Source organism: Strigops habroptila, chromosome Z (genome assembly GCF_004027225.2).
Source record: "Strigops habroptila isolate Jane chromosome Z, bStrHab1.2.pri, whole genome shotgun sequence".
Taxonomy (NCBI): Eukaryota; Metazoa; Chordata; class Aves; order Psittaciformes; family Psittacidae; genus Strigops; species Strigops habroptila.
In genome coordinates this window covers 27,246,826-27,266,768 of record NC_044302.2, presented here as the reverse complement: position 1 = coordinate 27,266,768, position 19,943 = coordinate 27,246,826, and the positions used below count along the sequence as shown (strand labels likewise).

The 19,943-nt window shown below is 40.3% G+C and overlaps 1 long non-coding RNA gene across 2 annotated transcripts in view; it reads left to right on the top strand.

Annotated features, from left to right (window-relative positions):
* LOC115600679 overlaps window positions 1-19,029 on the top strand; it is a 99,213-nt gene extending 80,184 nt beyond the window's left edge. For both annotated transcript variants that reach the window (XR_003989106.1, XR_003989105.1), the window contains one exon: window positions 14,639-19,029. This is a non-coding gene — a long non-coding RNA (uncharacterized LOC115600679). The remainder of the gene's footprint in view (window positions 1-14,638) is intronic.
* Window positions 19,030-19,943: the final 914 nt, after the last annotated feature.

The following is a 19,943-nucleotide window of genomic DNA, read 5'->3' as shown; positions in this document are numbered from 1 at the left end:
CCTTCCACGCTGCCAATGCCTCTCTTGAGGAAACGGCTGCTCCAGAAAGTTGTGCTGTTCTCTAAAGTAAATGTGTTCTCCTTTCAGTTTTTCCCTGCAAATATATCAAAGCAATTGTGCTCCAGCTAGTCCAGGCTGCTTTGCTCTGAGCCCAGTCAGTGCATTCCTCCTTTGTGTGTTTGGGTATGGGGCATGAGGGGATGGAGTAGGTAACAGATTGCCCTTTGAGAAGATACTTCAGTGGGGAGACTATCAATATGGAAATTATCCCCCATGCCTGAAGATCTGGTAGGGTCTCTAATGGGCTGTTGCACAGCAAAGCTATAAACCATTCTCTAAGCACCGTATAAGCTATGGGGTACCTGATGCGTAATAGCTGGAGGCACAAGGAACCAGCTGCAACCAGGACCTTGCACTGTGTTGCTGTAGAAATCCATTCTCTCAGCCTGCTCATCACTTGGGGAGTATCCAGTAGGGCTAGGATGGATTAGCCAGCCCCTCCTCAGAGCCCTGCACTGCGTCATTACAGCAGCAGAAGCAGGAAACATTACCCATCCATGGAGAGGTCATCTCCCTTGGTTCACTGAGCCTCCCATCTGTAGGAGCACAGTGGAAATCTGGACCCACTGCAGCCCTAAGGGCATTTTCCCATGTTCCTCCAACCTTTGGAAATGAAAGTGGGAGTTTAGATGAGTTCACCACCCGCTCCCCTCCAAAATACAAGTGCACAAAACCAGGTTTTATAAGCAACATGAAAAGACTCGTATCTCTTGCTGGGTTTATCACCTAGCACTGGCAGTGATGTTAAGGTAGCAATCTGGACTGCACACACCATCACCTGCCACTATCAAGTTTATGTCAGTAGCGAAAGCTAAAATGAGGCTCTTTAACAGCCTTGGCTTTTACTGGCAAGGGAAAAGCCCAGAATTACACAGTTTCTGATAACATTGACTCTTCTGTGCACATTTGGTCTTTACCTTCCTGTTCAAAATTAGATATTTGCTATGCAAAATATTTTCTGTGGCTGTACCAAATAAAATGACATTCATCGTATTGGGGTTTCCCAGAATTACTACTATTGCTGCTAAAGAGGCTGCTTTACAAAAGAAAGGGACACAGCAGGTGGTTCCTCTACAACAGCAGTAGCAGCAGCAATTATTAGTAGTGAACAAGACATATAATACAATACCGGGCTTTAGAAGGCCTTGTCTGTGGTAAAATTGCAGCCATGACAAGGGACAAAGTTACAACATAGTTATCCTCTGACCCAAATACAATATGGTCTTATTTGGTAGTGTTGATGGGTCCATAACTATGCTCCACAGCAAGGCTTAAAGGTTAAGGTTACCAGCTGCACTCTACAATGAAACTGTGTTGTAAGTGGGTCCCATGACACAATCGTATTTCTAGCATAGAAAAACCCTAAATAGACTAGATGCTATAGATCTTTCCCTTTTTCTCCATCTTCCATGTGTATGCATACACACTTTGCCCTAAGGATATCTCTAGAGAGCTGTACTTCTCCATTTACTGTAATAGGAAGTGCTTTGATATGGTGACAAGGTCATTGTCTGTCAAAATCAGGAGATCGAAAGATTCACAGTTAACTAGTAACAACCCATCAAAACACTTTATGGCAAAAATTGAAACAGTGAGGCCCTTCTTCTCATTAAGCAGTGACAAAGCAGACATTTTTTCATTGTCTTTTCCAGGAATTTAATTGCTATTTTGTAGTTTACGCAGGCCCCTTCGTCAAATACACCTGATATTCAACTCTGTGCAAGTAGAGAAGGTACTACCAGTTTTATTAAGCTGAAAATCAGAAAAAAAAAAAAAAGAAAAATAAAAGAGGGAATCTGACATCTATAAAGGCTGTCAGTACTTTAAGAGCCATTTGGCTCTTCAACACTTACATGCAAAGTATTGGCTGTAGGACAAGAGGCAGGAAAAGAGGGATGGACCTACTGTGGAAGTGGCAAATTTCTAGGGATCTGAACACCTTTGGTCTGATCAAGTGATGGAAGTACATACCAGCTGCAACCTCACTCTTTTGCATGACTACAGTTCTCATAAATGGTAGGTTTAAGAAATACAGATACAATAGGAAGCAAATACTAGAAGTCTGAAGGCCCAGGAAATTAATCTAGAAGGTTCTGATTCAGGGTCTGTGCACTTCAATATCTTCCAGATTTCTTCTATGTCCTGTTTTAGGGCATACAGTACCATTTTCATTGCTATGCCAATTACTCCTCGCCAAGGTCTACGGGCTCCATTGGCTGGCCCTGACAGGAGGTCTCAGCTCTGCCATTGTGCCAGCTGAACTGAAAATGTTTATGTCACTGCATTTCTCACAAATCTTAGCTGAAATGTTGAAGATTGGCTCCCTTCTAGTTTATTAAAATCTGCCTTGAAGGGGGTGTTTTTTTCCCTTTTCTGGGCGCTAATCTAATCATCCCTTCTGAAATTAACTACTTCAATGCTAAATGATGTCTCAAGCTTGTCAGGAAAACAGCTTGTTGCCTTAGGCACCTACTGTTTCATAATGTCGTGATACAAATGGTTGCTGAAGAACATACACAACTCATCAGCAGTGAAGGATCCCAATACAAAGTTTGCCCCTGCTCTTTTTACATCGTTACCTAAAAATAATTGCAGACCAGAACACAGCTTAATCCAGACAGATAAAAATGTGGCACTCTGTATTTTCCTGACTTTGAGAAACAATCAAGTCCCAAGGTCAGTGTGCAAGTGGAAGAGGAACCAAAGGCATCCATGAAAGTGAGGCTCAGTTCTCTTTTATTTTGTTGGTTTTCAATGCCAAGGTGTGTTTTAAAGTATGGAACAGCAAAATCCTTTTGGGTTCTGCCTCAGCTTGGGGTCTGTTTTCACATCTGTTAAAAATGTTAAATGTTGTGGTGTTCAAGGCCAGGTTGGATAGAGCCTTGGGCAACATGGTCTACAGGGGATTGGAACTAGATGATCTTAAGATCCTTTCCAACCTAAACCATTCTGTGATTCTGTGAGATAAACCTGAGATAAATAGGTAGGAATATGAGAAATTATCAAAACGCATGATAAAGGCCATTAACTTTAAATATGGTTCGAAGTGCTTCCCTGAATGGCACCTTTCACATATCCATTGCAGGGCAGTGCTGTGGAGAACGTGATATAAAAGGCATGATAAAATTCAGTCTGAGATTCATAGGCAGGCAGACTGCTTATAAAAGTGGATGTAGGAGTCGATGAAACCAATAAAAAATTGGGCAGTAGATTAGCTACATCCCTCAGGTATTCACCTTTTCTCTTCCATGACGTTTTTAACCCTGATGCAAAGCCATCCAGTCCATTCATGAATCAGCTCCTGAACTGACACTGGTTTCAGCATGGCTTATTAAGAAAAAACAAAATCTGAGTTAGTTCACACTAGCGTGCCAGGCTGAAAACCAGCAAGTTGGGAACTGATTTGTGAGTAGATCAGTTCATTCTGAGTTGACCATCCATCTGTTTGAAAGATGGGTCAAAAAGCTGAAGGCGGAAACAGCCTTAGCATCCTGATTTTAATTCACTGCCACGAGTCTATCAATCAGCCCTCCCAGACACACTAGAAGTCCTCTCTTCCCCTTCTGCAGACCCAGTTCTGCCATTTCAACACTATTTATATTTTCAAAGGCACTTTACAGGAACTGTGCTGACCCAGTTAGAAAAAAAAAAACCAAACCCACGGAAAGAACAAAATTCCCAGGAAACTTCCTAAGGGAATTATTTGTTTTAAACAATGTATAAAGTGTGAGAATGCTCCTGTGAGCTCTTTCCATTGGTATACTTCTTTTTGGCATTTTTCTTAAAAGAAATCAGACATAGAATAAATGCATTATACAAAATCTATAGGGAAAAATTTAAAATTAACATTATACCATAAAGAATTGTATGCTAATTAAATGGCTAATTAGCTATATGCTTTATGTCTTACAAGTGAAGTACCGTCCTTGCCTATGCTACTTCATTTTTCTTACAAGTAATCCAAAGACCTGAGGCACAACTCAGATCTCTTAAAAAAAGTAGATATATACCTGAATTTATGCATAAGAACTGTCTAAAAAAGATGAATACCAGACAGTTCACCGGACCGAATGTGTTGCTAATCCTATCGCTGTTTTGCATCCTATGCAAATTCAAAAGAGCAGCCTCCCACTGATACAGATTTATGTTTTGCAGTTGTCTACTGGAGTTTCTTTTAAACAAAAGGGAAGAAGCAGCAATAGAGAAGGCTCAACTGTGTGGCTTCCTTATCTCTCTAAATTCCCAAGAAATTTTCTACCTTAATTTGAGAGAGGCTTAGAGGTCACCTCATGTGTTCAAATTAGGAGCAATGTCAAAAGCAGTCAGCTCTCACATACTTGAAATTGAACTTTTCCAGAGCAGTCCCAATCTGTTAGTGAGTGGACCAGAACTGGGGTGGGCTCCTCTGGGGTTTCCATTTTTGGAATGAGTCTGCTGGCAATTAGTAAATTGCTAAGCATAGCCCTCCCTAGCCATTTACGTAATTTAATATTATTAAATGCTTCTAAAAAAAGAAATGGGTTAGAAAGTGTATCACTTAAGAGTAATTTGTTCCATTATTTAAATTTCCCCAAAGGGTTTTACCATGGTGCAGACTTACAGCATGTGTACTGCCGTGCCCATAACATTTGGGTCTTTAATTTCAGAAGATGCCATCATAACTGAACTTAGCTAGGCTAACCACTGGACTTAACGACCTTAAATGTCTTTTCCAATCTAAACAATTCCATAATTCTATGATTTCTAGCTCATGTATTTCTTCCCCCCTTATAATCATAGTCAGCCATGGATGGTACCCAGCCAAGGTCCAGGTCAACATACCTACCTAAAGGTTCATTCTGTGTGGACTGGTCTAAGTCGTCTAAGAAGAACATACTTGAGGTGTGCTTCTGTGTATGCAGAATTGTACAAATATGGATGTCTCCTTTTTAACACCTCCTTCAATATGAAAGCAATATTGTTAAGAAATGTTATTTGAAGATGTATTGCAAGAGTACTCAAATGTAACTAATCTCTTACCTTAGTTGTCTTTCACATTGTCATGTCAAAGCCTTGATCCCACTTTAATCCTGCTAGCCTCAAACCTTGTTTTGCTGCTTTTTTAGTTCCCTATGCTCCTTCTGCTTTCATGCCCTATGTCAATGGGATAAACTCCTTATTAAAACTACCACTGCACTCTGCTTTGTGGCTCAGGTCTTCTGTGATACACAGTGGAATAATATAACCTCTGGCAGATTAATTAATTAATATTTCATTAATATTTTGCTCCCAAGTTTGAATATACCCTTAAATTGCAATAAAATATATTTTTTAACAATATGGTTCTTTATTGAGACATAACACTGCCAACTGTGGTCCTGTCAGATGTCATAAACATGGTTGCATCAGGCAGAGTAATGTCTTAGAGAACATTAAAAAAATTGTTGTGCCAAGAGTGTCAGCTGTGTCAGTTGTGAGTAGATAGTAGAGGCTGCCACAAGGCTGAAGGTGCACTAGTTTGAAAAGTAAAATTAAGATTCTCCACCCTCACAGACATTTAAAGTATCCTGTGGTGTTTTGTATATGAGTAAGTTACTCCACGTGACCTGGCACAATCCCCAGCTAATCTCTCTGACCAATATCTCTTTTTTGGAGTTTCCCTTGCGAATGTTTTCTACAGGGCTGGCTCATATCTAGGTGGTCATGGCAAGCCTACTTATTTGGTGGGACCAAGACTTTAACTATTGAATTGAGTGATAATTTCCCATTTGAACTGGTAGCTCGTTCCCTCCCCATGCTCTTTGGAGATGTCTTAGTTAAAATGAAAAAATGCAGAACAGGTGATTTTAAAATGGGAAAAGTTGCCTGTAATATTGTTTCCCCTAAGAGACATAGAATCATAGAATCATAGAATAGTAAGGGTTGGAAAGGACCTTAAGATCATCTGGTTCCACCCCCCCTGCCATGGGCAGGGGCACCTTGCCCTAAACCATGTGGTCCAAGGCTCTGTCCAACCTGGCCTTGAACACCGCCAGGGATGGAGCATCCACAACCTCCCTGGACAACCCATTCCAGTGCTTCACCACCCTCACTGTAAAGAACTTCCTCCTTATATCTAACCTAAACTTCCCCTGTTTAAATTTGAACCCATTACCCCTTGTCCTACCACTACAGTCCCTAAGGAAGAGTCCTTCCCCAGCATCCTTATAGGTCCCCTTCAGATACTGGAAGGCTGGTATGAGGTCTCCATGCAGCCTTCTCTTCTCCAGGCTGAACAGCCCCAACTCTCTCAGCCTGTCTTCATACGGGAGGTACTCCAGCCCTCTTATGATCCTCGTGGCCCTCCTCTGGACTCGCTCCAACAGCTCCATGTCCTTCTTGTGTTGAGGACACCAGAACTGTATGCAGTACTCCAAGTGAGGTCACACAAGAGCAGAGGGGCAGGATCACCTCGTTTGACCTGCTGGTCCCGCTTCTTTTGGTGCAGCCCAGGATACGGTTGGCTTTCTGGGCTGCAAGTGCACACTGCTGGCTCATGTTAAGCTTCTCGTCAACCAACACCCCCAAGTCCTTTTCTGCAGGGCTTCTCTGAATCTCTTCTCCACTCAACCTCTAGCAGCGCCTGGGATTGCCCCGACCCAGGGGTAGGACCTTACACTTGGCTTGGTTAAACTTCATAAGGTTGGCATCAGCCCACCTCACGAGCGTGTCAAGGTCCCTCTGGATGGCATCCCTTCCCTCCAGCGTATCAACCGAACCACACAGCTTGGTGTTGTCAGCAAACTTGCTGGGGCGCGCTCAATCCCACTGTCCATGTCGCCGACAAAGATGTTGAACAGGACATGTCCCAACACTGATCCCTGAGGGACACCACTCGTTACAGGTTTCCAACTGGACACCTAGCCATTTACCACAACTCTTTCCATGCAGCCATGGAGCCAGTTCTTTATCCACTGAGTGGTCCATCTATCAAATTGATGTCTCTCCAATTTAGAGACAAGGATGTTGTGCGGGACAGTGTCGAATACTTTGCACAAGTCCAGATAGATGGCATGTTTGAAAGCAAACTCAGAGGTGGAGAATGGCCATGCTGTGGACAAACCGTGCTAGTGGTAGGATTTAATGCGCAATGAATCTGAGTGCTTACTGCATCTCTTCAGTTCAGTTTTATGGTAAGATACCTGAACAAATACAAATCTCAGGGACACAAAGAGTGCCGTTGATTTTGATGATTAAAGTTAAACCTGTTCTTAAGAAATCTGATTATTGTGTGCAGGCTAACACAAGCATAGCTAAATGTATGTATTTATATCTTGAAAATATTATGCTGAATCAGAATATATGTTACATTTGTGAAGCAAAATTTCAGAGCTATGACCCCCTTCCTTTAGTTCATATCGTAAATATTTCAAAAGACCAAAACTAATGACTTCTTCATCAGTTAAAAAATACGTTGTCACCATGAACTTCTATACCATTAACTCTGCCAGAAATTCATGTGCTACCAATATCAACATTTAGGCTTACCATGCAGATGCTTTGTTTTTAGAAGTTATTATTTCCATTTTCCAGTAATGCCTCTTTCCTTTTTACTGCAGCTTGGAGGCTTAGAAGCAGACTTATAAATGGACTCTCACATATTCACAAGCCACCAGGTTGCTCACGGGTTTGATAAAATCACTGTAATTGTGGCCTCCGAAGAAGGCTGCAGTATTCTGCTACTCTTAGTTATCTTTCACTATAGAGATAATTTTGAAACACATTACTCTTAATTTCAAATGCAATGGCCAAGTTAAATTTGGAATTTGCTAGCTTTTGTTTTGTAACTTGGTGCATCTCTTTCTGGAAATTTTCTGTATTTCACATTTTTTTTCTTTTATAAACTGAGAAGTCTGTATTTACCCAGGCAATATGTGTTGAAATGTGATCTGAGTCCTTGATTTTATTTATGCCATACCTTTAGGTTTTGTATATTTCTGTAACCACCTACTTTTTCAACTCATTAGTTATGATGTGGTTCCTTTCAATTTTCATACAGATATCATCCTGTGGTATCTTGTAGTTCTGTACTCCTGCTAGCACAATTACAGGAATGGTTAACATAATGGTAAGATTTCTGTATACGCAAAATAACTTCTAAATGGTTTAGGTATTATGGAGCTTCTTGAGAACAAAACACAGAACTGCATTTACGTTATTGATTTTAATTACAGCTATTTTCTCTCAGCCCAGCAAGGCAGAGCCATCACTCATACTGTGTGCAGACTGTGCTTCAGTAGAGATGCTGGTGGGATCTCGCTCATCCACTCAGTTGTTTATCACAAACCTAAAAGTGGCTGTGCACTGTTTGACGAAGCAGCCAGTCGGATGCAGCAGAGGCCAAGAGGGTTCAGAGTCACAACAAGACAAGCAAGTGGTGGTAACTCGTTTTGTTATAAAACTTGTAGGAATATAATGGCTTCAGACCATGCACCCTTTGCAATTTCACTGAAATTTGCCTGAAGGGTGTTAGGAAGCAAGACACACACATGCGTACACACAGATAGGAGTGCATGCTCACACCCTTTGACAATGTGAGCTTTGTCTTTTTAGACAACCAGGTGAGAAAGAAATTTGAAGTTAATCTTATCTCCTTGCATCTCTCTTTTGCCCATTGTCTGCTTCATTTGTGTGGCCAAATTCATTGCTTTGTCCGCTTGAGGTACATCAACAACTGATGAAGAGGAGCAGGAGTAAAAATCATAATTTTAAAATATGTCAAGCATCCTTATTTCTTTTTTTTTTTTCCTTTAATGAAGCTTTTCTTAAGGAAATCTTGGATGCCATTTTGTGGCTCTGAGCTGAGGTTTGTTTTGCTATGAACACTCCTTGTTTGCTAAAAAGACAGTATTTTGCATCTGTCTCAGTGTCTTTCCCTGGTGGCAGAGACAGTGAAACTAGTCAAAGTGGACTCTGGATGAGGGAGGCAGCTAAAACGACCAACGGGGAAGACACTGGACCGTTTTTCTCGGTGGTCTGGATAGGTGTCAGAAAGCATTTTGTGCCTCCAGAAGAGCATGCTGGGAAGGAGAGAGAAAGATCTGTAAGAACATCAAGGGCAAAATGTGTGCAGGAAGGACTGGAAGGGCTTAGGAGAACAAGAAGGAAGAATGGGTCAGAGTTTGAAAGATAAAAGAGTTTGAAGACTTAAGTTTGACTCACGTGTGGGAAGAATCCTAAACGATCTGACACCTCCACTGCATATCTCACATCAATTTTAATTTCTTTAGCTGATTTCCACTTTTGTAGAATTAACTTCTTTCCAATTAGGCTTGCCATTGAAATAAAATGCCCTTGATCTTTGCTAATATTTGTAATGGAATAAAAATCCCCAAGGATAAAGATATTAGGATTCAGAAGCAAGTCTATGCTCATTTTTTTATTTACTTTTCTATTACTTCTCCTTAGAATTAATACGCTCCTTAGCCTGGATTCACACTTGGAAGCACACAAGGACCAGCCACAAAACAGTCCCCCTACCCTCCTGCTCTCCCCAGCATCCCTGTGCTGGGGAGGCAGCAATCTCCTCTTCATCAGAGAGACACATTCTGGGTGCAGAGTCAGGATAAGCCTGTTTCTGAAGTTTCATAGAGAAATTGAAATAGTATCTTCTTCTTATAAACTTAGAGCTTAGAAAGGAAATTAAATCTTGTCCACATTTCCACTGCGACTTTTAAAAACAGGTTTTACTGTGTCTTCAAGCCTAAAGAGCTGGTCAGACACTTGGACACAATGATGGTGAAGACCAAATTGCCCTGGTACTTTGGGCAAGGCTGTCAAGTATTGACTATCCAAAATAATTATACTTTCAATTGTCAAAGTAATTATTCCATCAAAGATGCCTTCATTTCAGGAGTCAATTTAAAGTGTTATCCAGTTCCTATGTATAAAATGCAATTTATGTTCAAAATTCTGTTGATATATTTCACCAAGATTTGTTTCCATTAATCTTTTGCCTCAAAGTCTCCCATCATTACCAATATCACTACTTCTGGTGGCAAAGGCTGCGAGCAAAATAGCTAATCAAAAGATGAGCACTTATTGGTATAATGAGGAGAGAAGGGATGGGTTACAGGAGTCTGGGAATGTCCAGCTACTTGGAGAGGTGAAATTGTCTGTAAAGCGTAAAGGTCATGTGCCCTTTTTTGAGGCTCTTTTCCATTCCCTTTTTTCTGAGGCCATGACAGGCTTGGCAATGCCTAGCTACAGATCTTCCCATTGAGGTACTTAATGAGAAGTCATGTGTTAAAAACATGGCAGAATGTCCAGGGGTTGTTAATCTCCAAGCGTAAAATAGTTGACTTGATGATAAGAGTGACTTGCAGCCTGCTCCTGCAACTTGGTGGTGTGAAATAGTCTAGGCAGTACCTACCACCTCATCACTTAACTGGTGTTCACCTGGAAGATATGCAAGTTTCTCCTGCCTCTGGCAGGACCCAAGGCTCTGTTTCCAGAGCCCAGCCTTTGCTTCCAGACCACAGCCTTCCTTTCTGCTGGATCCAGTCCCTCTCCTCTTGTGATTAAGAAAACAGATACAGGGACTTGACGCTTACCACCATGCCCCATGGATAACGATGTCCGGTGTTTAACCTAGTTGTCTGCACACACAGCCAGCACAGGAGCCGGGGCAAGGCTGCTTTGTGCATGGCATCTTTGGTCTAATGATCCTTGCAGGCAATATCAAGGCCAGTGTGGGGTGACTTGTTGCTTCTCTGTCAGCGATGAGGCGATTGCCATTAATTCTCTATCCTTTCACCCCTGCGTAGTGCCCATATTCACTGGGGACCCACTTTAAAGAGTAGCACTTAATATGTACACAAGCTTCTGTCATTTCTTCCTGCCCACTTCCTTCTTTCCCCCATTTTTCAGGCAGCAGTGCCTGAGGTGTCACAGGAGCTTTTGCAGGAAGCTGCTCACCAGGGAAGGAAAGGTGATGTGCTCTTTGTCTGAGGCAGTTTTTCCATGCCCAGGGCATTCCTGTAAATGAGAGGAGTTTTAGGGCTCTAACAAAAGTGAGATAAAAGGGAAAGAGGAAGGGATGTAATGAATGAAACTGTCATTAAACATAACGTAAGCAGTTTCTTCATGTAATCTGAGGTTATCCAGACTGACAAGTAAGCAATGTTGTTGCCAAGCACTTTAACAAAATGGGATGCCATCTGTGTGCAAGACACTAGAGCCACAGATGTGCCATGTTTAAATAAACTGAAGCATAGAAGAAAGCTCTTGACCAACCCAGTGTATAAAATCAATGAGTTTGCTTTTTCAATTAGCCTGGTGAGAAGCACTCCCTTCTCCCTCCTGCTACCCCAATTAAAAAATGCTTTATGTCTTTGGACCATTGCCCTCAAAATGCTCCTGCACTAATTCAGGTGAAAAGTTTCACATTCCATCAATTGGGAATTTTATCATAGGAAATATGGCCAGTTCATCTCCCACAATTACTTTTAGTTCTGCTTGCTGCTTTGGTGATTTAAACCAGCTCTCACTTCCAAACACAGCTCAAAGATTGTCTCCCTGAGCCATAAAAGCCCCAGAGGGAAGGTTCATATGATTTTTTTGCTACCTCTGAAAGTTGCTGTATTGGAAAGAGATGAGAAATTCTTTGATAAGAAAAAGTGTCCAGCTCTATGTTTGTTTGCAGCCCTTCAGAAAGGCAGTGCTTTAATGATCACAGCTCCTGCAGCCCAGGAGGATCAGCTCATCAGCAATGTTCTTCTGGGAGCAGAAGCTTCTCTCATGGAGACCATCAGAGCATTACATGTCCTCCTGGGACAGACACACACAACGTCCATTCTGAGGGCCTTCCCATGCATGGGAGGTAGCTACACTGGGTCTGGGAGATTTGTACTACAATAGCAATTAAAATACATATTTATGGAGGGCAGAAATCACTCAGCGACTGCTAATAACCAGAGGGTAGAGGCTCTGCTGGATGTATGCAGAACAGTTAAACTTTAGGGAGGACTAAGAAAGCAAATATTAATTCCTCCATGTAAATTTTCAAAGTAGGGCTTAAGAGGGCTGAGTTTACAATTCTCCAGTCTTCCTGATGTCTCTGCAGATCTGAGCCTTGGCTCAATATTCATTTTCTGTATTAAAACAAATGGCAGTGCACGAGGCAGAAAAAAACCCACACACCTTAACAAAGCACTCAATATACATGAACTTAGGGCTGCAGTTAAGTACTGCCATATAACAGAATACTTCTAGAAGCAGATTTTATGCTGTAGAATAAGCAACAAAATATCTCTGAGTTCAATTGACCTCCATGCTTGAGTCTGGATATCCAAGATGTATGTCATGTCTTCTGGAACTTTGATTTGTGTTAGAAAGAAAAATATAATTATTATCATGTTATTGAACTCAGCTGACAGAGGATCTGATATTTTAGGAATGCTTTTAAAATGCCTAAATTGAGAGCAGAAGGATGCTTCATTCCTAATTAAAAGGAATAAAGAGGTGTAGCCTGATCAGCATGATCCTCCAGCAGAAAATAAAACATCTAGAGATGATGAAGCTAATTGCTAATGAAAGAAGTGCTTGCACCTAAGATGAACACAGAGTGAATGGCCAAGTGTTTTCCTGACGGAGACAATTTAATTACATTTCTTCATGGTAACATTACCACTTGCAAGACTGTAGAGGTCTGTGAGTTCCCAATTCAAATCACGTTTTTTGAGGTTGAAAATGTTGGTCCATTCCAAAACACAACAGGCACAGATGTGACACCTCATATCTGTGTCAGAAGTGCCAGACAATGGATACATGTATTTTTTTCAGTAAGTGAAAAATGCTTTAATCTTTTGAAACATGATTGAAATTCAGACAAAATGCAGCACTGACAGTCTTCAGTGCTCAAAAAATGCTGTGCTATGCTCTCTCCTCCCAGATTCAAGGTGTTAAGTCATAACATTATTTGTATATATAAACATACATAAATACACAGACTTATAAACACATATATATACATATACATACACAGACATATATATGTATACATATATATGTACATATGTGGGCATATATATACACACACATATACATAAAAGGAGCTCCTCATTGCTCCTCTTCATTTGTAAGCTCTTGTTACGTACCTGCTTCTCAAGCAAAGGACTTCTTTTCTTCTCTCACTAATCCAGGTGAATTACTTTTTTCCCTTTCTTTTTCAGTCTTTCTTTTTTTGGGTTAGGTTTCATTGGGAAGGGTTGGTTGTTCTTGTGTTGTATTTTTTTTTTGCATAGTTTGAAATTTTAGAACTTTGAAAAATTGTTGCAGGCATCACACCACATTCAGCACATTCAGCACTTGAGTGCTGAAAATGGACGCTCAATGCAATGTAGGCTTAGTAGATTATTTGGTTTGGTTAAAAATAAATAAATACTACAGTACAGAGGAACGGCAAATAATTTCATTACCTTTCACGATTATTTCCAAGGCTGTGTGTTACATCATAGGTAAAAGAATTTGGTTGAAATCAAAACACTTTTTTCTGAAAATGACAGTGACGGGTGTTTCAACAAGGAAAATAAAATATTTTGTTTCATCTTGTTGTTCAAAGAGCCCAAAGCTTAAAGAAGGGAGACTGAGATGAGACCTTAGGCAGAAGTTCTTCTCTGTGAGGGTGGTGAGGCCCTGGCACAGGTTGCCGAGAGAAGCTGTGGCTGCCCCATCCCTGGCAGTGTTCAAGCCCAGGTTGGACAGGACTTGAAGCAACCTGGTCTAGTGGAAGGTGTCCCTGCCCGTGGCAGGGGGTTGGAATTGAATGAGCTTTAAGGTCCCTTCCAGCCCAACCAGTCTGTGATTCTGTGATTCTACGATTTTCCATCTCTCTTCTTAAGTAGGTGTTCAGTGAAAAGTGCCATTGCCCAGAAAATGTCCGTGTGACCAGGTCTATCATGTGTAGCTGTAACAGGGTGGGTGCAGTTGCTGCTTCGAACACTGAGACCAAAGGCTGGATGGAGACAGCCATTGAGTTAAGGCAGCTTTATGTCTAGCCATGGTCTCACACTGTCCAGAGGTCACACACACCTGGTACAAATATTGCATCTTACCCACCAATACATAGGTAAATCTTATTGTTAACATGACACTTTGTAAGGGCTGTATAAATTAAAGACATGTTGATTCTTCTGTATAGTGGACAGACACCCAGGTTAGAATAAATGGACTGCCAGTGGCAATCTCGCTGTGATCACTGGAGTGCAAACCTCCTTTGACGGTGCTGCTAGTGCATACAAAGGTAAAGGCTACTTAAGCAAAAACTCATCCCCCGGATCTCCTGCATTAGTGCTTGGTCTCACATTACATGTACAAATGAGTTAAGGCTCTTGGAACAACTGCAGGTTTGGCCAGTGCGTCTGTTCAGTGGATTTCTGTTGACAGTAAGCCCAAACATGAAACTTGCTGGCAGCCAGCACTCATATGTGCTAACATCTGTTTTAACCTCAGTTTTAATTATTCATGTAATTATTTAAAATGCTGCAATATGATATGAAATGAGATACTGTTTCCTTTAATGTTCCTTTTAAACAATAAATTTGTTTCTTTTCTTTTTTAGAACTGGTGGGAAAATATTGATTGAAACGAAGTTTCAACAAAACCAATGAAAAATATTAAAGTTTTGAGTTAATATTTTTCCTGACTTCAGACGAGCTCTGCTTTCATTGCACAGGAGTGACTAAGAGAACTCAGGTTTCTTTTTCCCTGAAACAAATTATCATCGTTATGCTCTGCAATGATCATCTCCCTTTAATTAAACATAAAAAAAGCATATTTGTCTTTTAAGCAATGATAGAGACACCATTAAAACATAAATTTCAGCAAGCATCTGGATCTTATAGTTGTTCTAATTTGCATGACATAGTTTCCATCATTTTATAACAACATATTGACTCTGAATAGGCCTTTAGATGCTGTATGTGTTGCAAAAGATAATGAACTAAACCAACTTGAAATTGCCTACAAGGATCATGTGAAAATAAATACCATTGTAGTGAAACCTGCTTTAGAACTTGTCCATTTACTTATCCATCTCCAGTTATATTCATACCATGACAGGCATAAAAACTTATTACTTATGGAGGTTATGGTTGCAGTTGCCTAGAATAACGAAGGCAAAACAAGGAGCACATTTTAATGTTTTCAACAAGAAAAATATTTAGTTTGACTATTTTTTCTTTTGATGCAGTTCTGGTGTGAGTGATAGAAGGCATGAGTAACATAGTGCTAGGCTTTTAAGAACCGAAGGCTTATTATACAATCAGTAAGGAATCATACAGGGTGAAAAAAAATAATCATGGTCAAGTCAACACAGTCCAAATTGGACAGACCAAATCCATACCCACCACAGAAGGCCCATTTTAACATTTATTGACATCTTTCCACTAGAAGGCACCAAGAAATAAATTGCTGGTAGTGCAATCCAATTCAGGAGCAGTGGGAAAGCCACAGGCTCATTACCAGTGTTGGTACAAGGCCATGTGGAAATGAGGTTTGCCATTTCTAAAGAAATGCCCTTTTCATGGAATGCTCCCATAAGAAGCATCGCCAGTGGGAATAAAAATGAATATGCCTAAAATGAGGACAGTGCCCCTCAGACTTTATGCCGCTTTCTATCTGACCCTAAATTAGGCCTCAGAAGATGTAGCGTTTAATACAGATACTGGGCACAATGTACCTTCTTGCAATTAGAAGAAAATGCTGTTTCGTAATTAAAGGGTGAAGTGGGGCATGATGAACATATGGAAAAGGAGACCCTTAATAAGTGATGGAACCTTCAAAAGAAATTGCTAATTAGTATGCATTTGATGTGTACTATACCAATTTTAAGACTTTGCCTAGAATAAATTGCTATGTTGAGTGTTCGAAGGAGTGGTGAGATTAGCATTTACAAAGGGGGCAATTTTCTGTCTTCTTGACTCTGTTAAATGGAGGAAATAACTTCCAAGACTGAAGCAGTAGTTAGCCCATCAATCATCCTCACAGCTGGAAACTGGGGATCCCAAATGCTGAGATGAGTTAATCTGTCAGTTAATAAGTTCATAGTGGCACCATATGGCACTGGGCCACTCCACACTGGGGCAAGGACAGCACTGTTTACACAGACCTGCTGCTTTCTCAGGTACCTCCCTATTCTCAGATGCTTAGTTCTGCAGGATCAATTTATTTTACACAGTAAATTGACTGAATTGATCAGTTCAGAGCATGTAATTGTTGGCTAACCCCAGGGAATCATGTCCTGCCCATATCAGAGAGACAAAGGGTCCTGGCACTAGCGACCTTCTTGCTCCATCCTGGAGGCTATTTTCTCCAAACATGATGGACATCAATTAAAGCTGCTGATGGGTGGATATACAGCCTGTATTGACTTGAAGTGACAGACGTAACAGGAGAACCGGCTTCCTTCAGTGAGGCTGCTTTAGGTGTCTCAGACCGGCTGCTGCTGCTAATTGTCCCAAGGGAGGAAAGAATATGAAGGTCAGTACCATCAGCTTGAATGCCAACCGAAATTGAAAACCCAAACACCGAATCATAGGCTAGCAAGCAAATAAAAGATAAAGTCACTGTGTTTCAAGCTACACAAGCAGGGCAATTTAGTACAAGGCACAAATAGGCCGTATCTCTGATCAGATAAAGACTCACCCAGATGTGCTTAGGTGCTGCACAATGTGTAACTTTCCAGCTTTAACCTTGAAATTCCTCAATTTTACAAGTATGCTTGAAGGCATCATTTCCAAACACAGTGATTACATTTCAATCTAAGTATAAAATGCAAATCATTCTGCAAATGTGCAAAGTATCTCATTTAATCTTTTCTTTTTAATCAAACTTTTATAACCAGTGACTTTCTGATTAGTTTCCAACAGAAGTGGTAAATTCTTCTTCCACTTTACAAAAAAAAAAAAAAAAAAAAAAAAGAAAAGGATTTAGCAAGCATAGTAAATAACATATTTCAAAATATCAAAATAATATGTATTTGGAAGCTGTGATGCAACATTAAGTACAGTTTCCCAAAGGTGGGATTGTAGCAATACAAACCCACATTTGTTAGAGAGTTTCCCTGTCTTGCCTCCACAGCAACTTTTTAGTGTAGGTTGTGGGGACTTTTCTTAACTTGCAGCTTACTGTTTATTTCAGTCCCTTTGAAATCTGTGGAACTTGATGGGTAAGTATGACTTAGTATATATAATAAACACACTCTAAGGTATACTTCAAACCTGAACCAAGGGAGATACCTCAGTGAATTTAATTGTTTGAAGATATTATGTTCATTTTATGGTTTGTTGCTGCTAGATATTCATCTCAGTATGCAGAACTTATCATTCTGACAGCCAAACTGTAAAAAGTAAACATCTCTTCCTTTCTCTTTTCCTTTTCCTTCCACTTCTGCTATCTCCTTCCTTTTCCCTCCTCTTTCCTTTTTCTCTTCCCTTCTCCAAAACCTGTTCATTCATTTTAACAAAAAGATACTAGAAGGAGACTCAGGATTTCAGGAGTTTTTGCCAGAATTCTGCCAAACTTCGAAGAAAGCTTGTCTTGTCTCTTTTCAGCAATAAGTGAAAACTGGAGTTTAGAAAACTTCTGTTCAGGAACGTTCTAGGGTGCATTAGAATGCATCAGTGGCAAATACTTTCAAAACCAAAGGAAGAAGCAGTAAAGCAGTGTATCAACTTACACACATTATATAAAGGTAAGATGTGATTTCTTCCAGATGCAGAGCAGATGAAGGCACAATGGATGAGCTCAGTCCATCCAGCAAAGGACATCTCTTCACCTTCACTTTGCTTTCTCAGAAAGTAGTTTTGCATGAAAAATAAATGCAAGAAAATGCAAATAACTGAATGTGTTCATTTTCTGCCCCCTGCTACCTTTAAAGAAAAGAAAGAACTTCAAAAGAACATTTGTAAGACTAACTTAATTTTATGCATTTAAAAAAAAAAAAGAAAAAACCCAAACAGAAATATTTCCTGTATGTTAGTGATTTTGTTTTTAAATCCTGTAGTACATTGCATCATAGATAGTGTAACATTATCTACAATTGAAAATTCTGATTGTAGTGTATGACTATCATAGAACCAAAGACTGGTTTGTGTTGGAAGAGACCTTAAAGCTCATCCAGTTCCAACCCCCTGCCACGGGCAGGGACACCTTGCACTAGACCAGGTTGCTTTAAGCCCCGTCTAACCTGGTCTTAAACCCTGCCAGGGACAGGACAGCCACAGCTTCTCTGAGCAGCATGTTGACATACAAACCCCTCAAAATTCCTGAAGTTGTAAACATTAGCCTTTTGATCAACAAAATCAAAATTATGTATCTTAGAAACAAAACAACCCAGTAATATAACATTTACTGTATCATATACATGATGTATGTAATATATAAGAAGACAGGTTGGTTTAAAGCAAGTTTCATTTCAAAACAAATATTTTGTAGCTGAGCTCTGAAAAACTTACAAAAGATGCTTTATAATGGAAATACAGAAATATCTTCATGTGGGAAGCATTGAAAATCACCACCGCAGCAAAATAAGATGCACTTTACAATTATCTTTTTTTTCTGGAGGTTGTTATTTGCAAATTTATGTTATTGTCACTGGGGAAGGACAGTAACTGACACATCAGCTGACATCTTTGCTCCTCCTTGACCTAGATTCAGCAGAGGAGAGAGCATCTGCAGGAGGGAAAAGCTGCTTCACATGATTACTCTCAGCCCATCAGCACTCCCTGTACTGCTGCTGGTAACAAACACTGCAAATAAAAGTATTTAATGAAGCTTTCTGCATAGCCCCTGCTTGCCAAGCTGCAAAGCTCATAATGGGACAAGATATTTCTAAACTCCAAATAGCAGAATTAATGTATCAGGGTAGAAGTGGTCACTGCTGCCTTCAGCTGCAGGCCTTTAAAGTTGGACAGGGCTTGGAGCAACCTGGTCTAGTGGAAGGTGTTTCTGTCTGTGACAGGGAGTTGGAACTGAATGAGCTTTTAGGTCCCTTCCAACCCAAACCATTCTGTTATTATATGATTCAGTTCAAATAAAAAGCTGGTGTAAATTCTAGATGCTTAAATCCAAGGGATTCCACATTCTGGGTTGTCAGTGTTGATTTTTTTTTTTTTTAACTGACTTCAGATATCCCCAAGCACAGCAAAATGGCAGGACATTTGCAGACCTCTTCATTACTATTTGTTTGTGAATTTGCACTAGATCTGTCCTCTCTCTGGACAACCCACAGAGAAGATGTCTGAGGCCATGAGTGCCACCAGACACTGCAGGGAGAGATGGATTCCTTTGGGGATCCTTGGTAGAATAATGACAGAACTAAATCAGTTATAATTAAAGCTTTGTTTTCTTGGTAAGATACTATACATATATTATGTATATATACCATATATGTGTATTTATATGTATATATTATGTATCTATTATATGTATATATTATAATATGTATAGATATGTATATATAATACATGTATATATTATATGTGTATGCATTATGTATATGTTACATGCTATATATTATGTATATCCTGCTAAGTATAGCACAGAATTTGTGATTAGAATGGCACAGGATTTCTGCAAGCAGGATCAATGTAGCATAATTTACAAGCAGTGTAATACAGAGTTTTTAATAAAACTGATTTAATGGACTTTGCTCTGTGCTGTTACTCTTCCCTCTCCTGTGCTGGGTGCCTGCAATCTTCAAGGCTGCTGAGGCGGGGAGTGACTGGGCTAGCGCCCAACACCTTGAGAGATAGGAAGCAGAAATCTGCTTGGTTTGTCTGTGTGGTGCACAGGACCTTCAGGGCCTGATAATGACGAAAAAGGAAGCCATACATGACCCACTTGGTCACAAAGAATGGCTGCTT